The following is an 8,491-nucleotide window of genomic DNA, read 5'->3' as shown; positions in this document are numbered from 1 at the left end:
GCATGGTGTAGAGTAGAGTAGTGGTTTAAAGTGGAGTAGTGTGTCATAGTATAGAGTGGCGTAAAGTGGCTTTGAGTGGCATAGAGGGAGTTGCGTAGAGAGTGTTAGTGTGGATATTGTCATACAGTGGCATAAAGTGGAGGAAAGTGTTAGAGTGGAGAAGAGTTTAATGGAGTAGAGCATCATAGAGTGGGGGGTCGTACAGTGGAGTTGGGTGGCCTAGAGTGAAGTGGTGTAAAGTACTGTGGTGCAAAGTAGATGGGCGCAGAGTGCAGTGACACAGAGTAGAGTGGTGCAAAGTAGGGCAGAGTAGAGTGGACAGTGTAGAGTGTAATGGCGCAAGGTGGAGTGACGCAGAGTGGAGTAGTGTGGAGTAGCGCGCAGTGGTGTAGAGTGCAGTTGCGTGGAGTGCAGTGGTGCAGAGTAGATTAGTGTGGGGTAGAGTGCATTGGCGTAGAGTACATTGACATAGAGAGCAGAAGAGGGATAGAGTTGAGTGGTGCAGAGTAAAGTGCAGTGGCAAAGAGCTGTGGTGGGTGCGGAGTAGAGTAGTGTAGCGTCAGTGGCAGAGAGTGCAATCTTGCAGAATAAAGTGGCGTAGAGTGCAGAGGCGTACAGCAGAGTGTTGCAGAATAGAGTGCTGTAGAAAGCATTGACGTACAGTACAATGGTACAGAGTAGAATAGAGTAGCATGGAATCCAGTGGCATATGGTGTGCAATATTGTGTACAGTGGCTTAGAGTGCAGAGGTGTATAGTTGAGTGCCACAGATTAGAGTATAGTGGCGTAGAGTGCAGTGGTACAGAGTAGTTGGTGTAGAGTGTAGTCGCATAGACTACATTGGTTTTGAGTAAAGTGGTGTAGAGTATTTATTGGTATAGAGTGCAGTGGTTTTGAGTAGAGTGGTGTAGAGAGTAAAGTGGTGTAGAGTTCAGTGGCATAGAGTAAATAGTTTCAGAGTAGAGTGAAGTGGTGCAGGGCAGAGCGGAATGGCATAGAGTAGCAGCACAGAGTGCACTGGCTAGAGTAGAGTGGCGCAGAGTAGAGTGTAATGGTCTAGTTTGGGGTTGGTGTAGAATGAAGGAGCGAAGAGTGCAGTGGTGCTTAGTAGAGTAGAGTGCATTGGCATAGAGTGAGCGGTGCAGAGTAGAGTAGAGATGTGCAGAGTTCAGTGGTGGTATAGAATGGATTTGCATAGAGTGGTGCAGTGACATACAATAGAGTGGCGCAGAGTAGAGTAGCATAGAGGTGAGTGGCATAGAGTGCAGTGGTATAGAGTGCAGTGGCATAGATTACAGTGCTGAAGAGTAAAAGTGGCATAGAGAGCAGTGGTGTACAGCACAGAGGTACAGAGTGAAATAGAGTAGCTTAGAGTGCAGTGTTACAGAGTAGAGTATAGTGGTGTGCTGTGCCATGACGTAGAGTGTATTGGTTTTGAGTAAAGTGGTGTAGAGGGCATTGGCGTAGAGTGCTGTGGTGTAGAGTAGAGTAGTGAAGAGTGGAGTGGGGCATGGTATATTGCAGTGGCATAGAGTGGAGTAGAGTGGCATAGAGGGCAGTGTCATAGTTCTAAAAAGTTATAACCTGGTCCTGATGATGGCATGAACTCTATATAGGCCGAAACGCCGTTTACTTGTGCAGCGTAATTTATGGCGCCTTCCTTGTGGTCCTCCCAAAAACTATTTTTGTTCATAATGTATCATGTGTATGGCTAGCAATCAGAGTTCACTGTTTATATTATTGTTATTTCTGCACCTCTTTTCCCGCTGTATACACCCCTTCACTTGACACTAGCGCCGTTCACTTTCTTCTCGAGCACTTGTGCACAGTCTAGTACAGGTTACATGATATTTAATGTTACACAGTGCTTTTGTGTTTGTTTTTGATCTTGCAACAAAATATATGAAAAATATTTTTTTCATTCAATGTTTCCTGGTCTCTTGTCTCCCCCCCCCCCCCCTATGTTGCAACACGTTGTACATTTTCTACTACGTAATTCCCGTTGAGACATTGTTGTATGCTATATATTTCTCAATGTTGAGCTTGAGGTCATCTTGCTAGTTGATGCACGCCTTCACATTGGATGCATCAGTGTCTCAGTCGTGTGGATATCTGTCTTTTTGAAGTTCTGAGGTCCAACAGAAGCCACCGAGCAGCATAGTGGTGGCCACTGCACTCACCATTGGTGTCTCAGGACCACTGTGATTGTTGGACTCCAAACAGATAACAAACCCGCTCCCTCTGGTGCACAATGGGGCTGTGAACCTGATTATCTGAGGCCTGTTTCGGGAAGTAGCATTATCAGAAACACAGACAGAGCACAACACAGCAAATAACACAAAAAAATTGAATATTAAATCAAATCAGAGCCATCTACTTGAAGAACCGTAGGTGTCCCTTCATGAGCATAGACAACAGGGCAGTTAAACCAGATCCAACTCAGAAAACCAGAAGGCAGAACACTCCAGGCCAAAGCCACAAGTCCAAATATTCCTCTAGGCTATATGTAATAGGCACTGAAAACACAGTATAACATTGTGCTACATGGCAAAAGGTTAAACAATGGTTAAACTGCCACACAAGTACAATTCATTCTGTAGGCTGTGACGGCTCAAATGTTTTGCTACGGGTTCTCTACAATGTCTCAGCCACAGAGGCAATGTGACAGACAGGAAGACAAAACTCTTCTGGTTGTATATAATATATCTGACCCTGCCCTCCTCATTACTGCTGCCTAAGGTACAAATTTGGTCAACTAAGCAAGCCATCAGCCCCATCACTGAGCCTCCAGCTAAGAACAGGCCATCTTCCCGCATTCCAAAACAACAGCATCCAAATAGGGATCTGGTTCCAATAAAATCCATTGGTGCAGTTTTCAGAGTGTCAAGATCAGACCCCCAGAGTTTGATGAACAGAGGCGCCAGGTGTGTGACAGCTTATGTTCCTCAGAACACATGTTCAGCACAACACCAATCTGGAGTGAGACCTGTCTTTGTATAATAATTTTGATGTTGTCATCTGTTGTGTCACAGTCTGCTACCAGCAAACGTGGACCAAGACAACCAACAGGTTTTCCAGACTCCCTCGCCTACATGACATATAACTTAACTTGTGTTAAGTGAATGGAACCAAGGAATCTCTTGTGGCCAGGTGAAGCAGAAACACTACTCAATCCAAGGATTCTTACACAAATGTTAGAAAAGATTCTGTTGGAGGATACCTTGTATGAAATCAAATATTGGTAAGAATAGCATAAACCTGATATTGCAATTTCAGTTGTTATAAAAAAAATGTAATTGTGCTGGACAATTTCTTCCTATGCACATGAAGACATAGGTAATCAGGAGCCAGCCTGCAGAAAAATACCCTAATCATTCAGAGTTTGATCTAGGTTATATTTTTGAGCAGTTTACAGGAGAATATCTGTTGCTGCCCAGAACCATCGCTATGTTGTGATGTTTGTCAGGTGAATGCATGCCGTCTTCACCCAAGAAATGCCATAGTTTGGGATCGGCCCAAATCTAAGTACGTCAACTTACAACAAAACTAACTATGGATCAATAACAATCAAGACACATAGTCACCGGCCACCAATGAGATATTATTGTGTTATGATCTGTTGTTTAATTTAGAGGTGTCCACAAATGCTGCTACTTTTGTAACAAAAAGCTGAATATCCCTTTGAAGTTACAATCATTTAACATTAAAGTGGTAACTTACCACCATTCTGGCACTTCAGCTATTTAAGACACATGTACACCCAAAACTGAGCTAGCAATCCATCTTAAATTAGCACTTCTTGCTCCCACTTTATGTGAAACAGCATGTTGGAATGTAAAAATATGAGTGTCCACCAGTGCTTAATTTGTAAAATATGAAGTGCAGGTGCTGAAATGTTTGTCGGAGGCCACACCCACTTTGTTCTGGCTCCACCCACTCCCTCCACTGGCTCCACCCACTTCCTCTATTCGCTCCACCCACATCTTCAAGTGGCACTGCTAAAAGTTAAATATAATACCTGATCTGAATTTAAGAAAGGGAGCCTTCGTAAGGTTTTGATAGGAGGTTCCCTGTGAACCATTTTGAAAAAGATTAAAGCAAATGTGCATTTAAAGCACACGTTTGGAATAAATTAGCTAAAACCACTAATACATTGAAAAGGGACAATGTCAGTGCTCTGTGTGCTGATTTGGGGAAAGGACAATACTGGGAGGGTAGGGCATGCCATTTTTAACAGTCTATGATTTCAAAGGTACAACTTTGACATAGCTTAAGTTATGTGACAAAATAAAACAAAATGTTGTGAAAACACTAGTCTAAACAGATAAACTTGAATGAATCAGCCACTGTCACTTCCAGTGGCAGAAGGGCTGTCTGATTTTCCCATTGCGTGGCTGCTCATTAGTATTTGAGCGCATCTTCGCGTCCCGGCGGTTGCATGGCCTCCATTTATTTGGATGCATTTGAATGGGGAGAATCATCATTTGGAAGCCTCTTATTCGAAAATCCATCTGCCTTTGCATTAATGGAGAGTCAGACAAAAAACAGGGTCCATTTACAGTGCTTTCAATCTCAACATCTCATCAGGCTCACAGTATGGAGCTGATTCGCTGCTGTGTCCAAGTTTTCAAACTCCCACTGCAGCCAGCCACGAAGCCCTGGTTTTTATCCCTCATTGATTCATTCAACGATACTGTAAAACGGTGGGAATGCGTTTGAAATTACATAGCAGCAAAGCAAAGAGAGGCGCGTGCGAGGGCGCCACGCAGAAGGGTGAGCACTGAGCAGTGAACTGCATGGCTTCTGCCAGCAACACAGAAAGAAGTTTAGGGCCGACCCGGGCTAGAAAGAGCGACGCCGACTGGGCACCAAAAGTAAAAGTAGCCCCCAGTAGCGAATCATCAGACAGGCAGCTAAAAAAAAGTGGCCCTCATTTGCAAATCGGGGCATTTTTGAAACTGTAAAGACACAATTTATAAGTGTTTTGAAAGGTATGTGAGATTGCAGGCATGCGTACTTGCTGCAGGTAATTTTTTTATGGCAATAATGGGGAAATAAATCACCAATAAAAAAAACCCATCAAAGTATAAAACAGACCCACAGACGAAAAACTGTTCCCTTGCTATCATGTCAGGCTAGCCCTTCTGGCACTGCCAGATTTCCCCATTGGTTCGCCAGTGTTACTCTGCATGAGGGCTAGATAGAACGGCTTGCAACCATAAGTGGACATAGGACTTATTGAATATTGTTTTGCCCAAATGTAGCCATAATGTACTGTATAATTTTATTGAAAGACCGGAAATAATAATTAAGCAGCACCACAATAAACCTCTGCTTGGCTTATGAACAGGCAGCCATAAAGGCCTCGAAAAGTCTTGCTCACAGAGAATTTTTAAGCAATGCTCTGTATCAACACCTTTCACACCGTGCTTAGCTTGACTTCTATCGGGCTTTGCTTAACTAGTTCTATCTTCACTTCGTTCTTACCTTTATTCGTGGTGGGCCGGTCGGCAGGACACACTGCTGCTAGGCACTTAGCTAGCGCTGCTCCTGGCTGCTGCACTGTCTCACTGGCTTACTGGACTGCTCACGCTCAGTGGTACTTCTGCGTGTTGTGCTGCCTGCTTGCTTCCAGGCCCGGCAGGCCGCAGTCTGCAGTGCTGCCAGACCGTCCCGACTCCTGACCAGAGGGAGGCTACCTGTGTCTGGTCGGTGAAGAGTCAGACACTAGCTGCCACTGCAGCACACCACACCAGACGACGACCACCAGACACAGTTACAGCCTCAGGCCAGCCAGGACAGCCCAGGCAGCTCTCGTCGGGGACCTGGCTAACTTAATGTGCACTGACTGCAGTGACTGTGGTGGCGTGGGCCGTCCGTCCGTGGCGTGGGAGCTGCCGCCCGATTTGCCAAATGCAGTTAACTAAACTGCGCAGGTTATGCTGGGGCGTGGCAACTGGTGGCACTGGCAGCCTGCCTGAGCCCTGAGCCAAAATGAAAAAAAATCTGCGTACGGTAAGCCCCGGCCTACCGGCCCTACCCCCATCAGAACCTCAGCCCGCCCAAATACATTTGTGCGCGTTCTGAACTTTCGCGGCCCCCGCACCCACTGGCTAACTTAAACAGAAACTGTTAACAAGTCTGTTGCGTCCGCCTTGCAGTGATGAAACAAAACTTGGGTTACTTGGCTGCTGGCTGCGGCTGCCTGGCACATTTTATATTTATGTACACTTACTAATAAATTATAATTCTATTATTCGTCGACTCTCTTAGCCTGGGCAGGGGCAGCTAGTGGTGCTACTCATACTACCTAAACTACCTCGCGTCACATGCAGATGAAATGAGATTTGCGGGCGACCAGTACTGGTTGCGGCGGAGGGAAAGGGGAGGGGAGGGAAGGGGGGAGGGGGGAGGGGCTCTCACTCCACTCGACTCGCGCTAGCAACTAACTCAAGAGTCGCACTCGCAAAACCGAAAACACTGCACCCTGGCCTGATGTGACGCCGGTGATCAGTGATGATGACAGACTCTCACACACTGTGACTGCTATGACATGAAAAAACACGCTGCGGCCGCCGGCCGGGCCTGGGCCGCAGATAGTACAAGTACAAGAGAATAAAAGGTATATACCAATACCATATATTTATTTTTTACAAAACCTATTCATCCTTTGGGTGTGTGCGCAGTAGACCCGGCCCTGACATTTAAGTGCCGGTGCTAAGCACCGGCAAGCACCGGCACAAATTAAGCACTGGTGTCCACATAATATTTTGATAGTCTTAAAATATCTTTAGACTGTGCTGGAATGATAATGTCATTTTTAGGATTCCATAGGATATTGTAACAGTTGCAAGTTGATCTTGTTGGGGAGTTTGGAATCAGCTATTATCAGGGCCAGTGGAATTATGTTATTGTGCGGTTTTCACGTGATTATAGATTTGTGGCATTTGCCACACAGTTCATCAACTGCTGAATAATCTGAATATTTTAACAACAAAAAAATGTTTTTTTGCTCCAATGGTTCAAAAGTTACTGAACATTCTGTGGCATGTGTTGCAGTGCAGTGGAAGACCCCTTGCAAAGATTCACTCATAAGCTTTCTGTTGCTTAATGCTATATTTGGTGTTAAAACAGAGGTCTTCAAACTTTTGTAGGTTGAGCCCCCCAGCTGAATTTTTTTTAGATGTTGGGCCCCCCACCACTCGACAGAAATTTCTGGAATCTGGTACACTACATAATCGGCTGCCACTTGCATATCACGGGCCTTTTTTCGGCAAATAATGTTTAACACAATGAGAGTGTTCAGTAAACTGCAGGTTTGTGAATGGGTGTGGTGAAATGACAGAGGCTTATTACACAGCTCAAAACACAACTTTCCAAGATAAAATGTGCGCAAATTCTTTTTGCTAGGATGCTTTGATTTACACATGACCTAGATTAGTAATAACACCACCAACATAAATGTGTGGACCTGTTTTGATCTAAAATTGCATGAAACATTTCTCTGCAAATAGTAATAGACTCTCTCACATCAATCACATTAACCTCTTCGAGGCTCATGATGAGCTGAGCTCGTCATGAGCCACGGCGCTCCTGTGCTCATGACGAGCTCAGCTCGTCATGAGCCGTGGAACGCTTGCATGCGGAGATAATTCCCCCGCTGTGCTGAGCGTTCCACGGGAACGGGTGTGGCCGTGACGAGCTGAGCTCGTAATGAGCACAGGAGCGCCGTGCCTCATGACGAGCTCAGCTCGTCAGGAGCATGGGGGCGCTGTGCGCGCCCCCTCCCCCCCAGCACAGCGGGGGATTAACCCCCGCAGCGAAGGGGTTAAAAAGAAATTAAGCAAAACAGTATTTACAAGAATCTGTTTAGGAATTATTCCAGGCCATCAGGGCAAAAAAAAGAGCTGCCTCTATCAAGAGAACCCCTGAAAGGCTGGATTGCAGTGCATGTAAATATTTCCTTTTGTAACTTAGGACGAAAACCTTGATGGGGCATGACATGCCCATACATGTGTACATTGGCGCAACTAGACACGAACTTCGGGGGCTAACACTCCCATCCAGGCTGGCCCTAGCACTGGTCGCACATAGTGCAACGGTCTGTTTTGGTGCTCCTCCCCCATTTCCTCCTTCTCCATGAATTTCCTCACTACCACTCACCAACAATGTACCTGATCTCTCTATATCACCTTTCTGGCAAACATTTAATTTTTTTATAGCGCTACTCATAGTTTACCCCCACTCAGTTCTTTGATCTGCATGGTGCACATTCTTTGTAGCAGGCACATTAAACCTCTGCGATGTGTGAGTGCATGGTGATCAGATTGAGTGCATGGTGATCAGAGTGAGTGCATGGTGATCTGAGTGAGTGCATGGTGATCATTGTGAGTGCATTGTGATCGCTGTGAGTGCAGGGTGAATGTGTGAGTGCATGGTGATCATTGTGAGTGCAGGGTGAATGGTGTGAGTGCATGGTGATCAGTGTGAG

The sequence above is a fragment of the Lissotriton vulgaris genome, chromosome 7, assembly GCF_964263255.1.
Source record: "Lissotriton vulgaris chromosome 7, aLisVul1.2, whole genome shotgun sequence".
Classification (NCBI taxonomy): Eukaryota; Metazoa; Chordata; class Amphibia; order Caudata; family Salamandridae; genus Lissotriton; species Lissotriton vulgaris.
Note: the sequence above shows the minus strand (reverse complement) of the source record.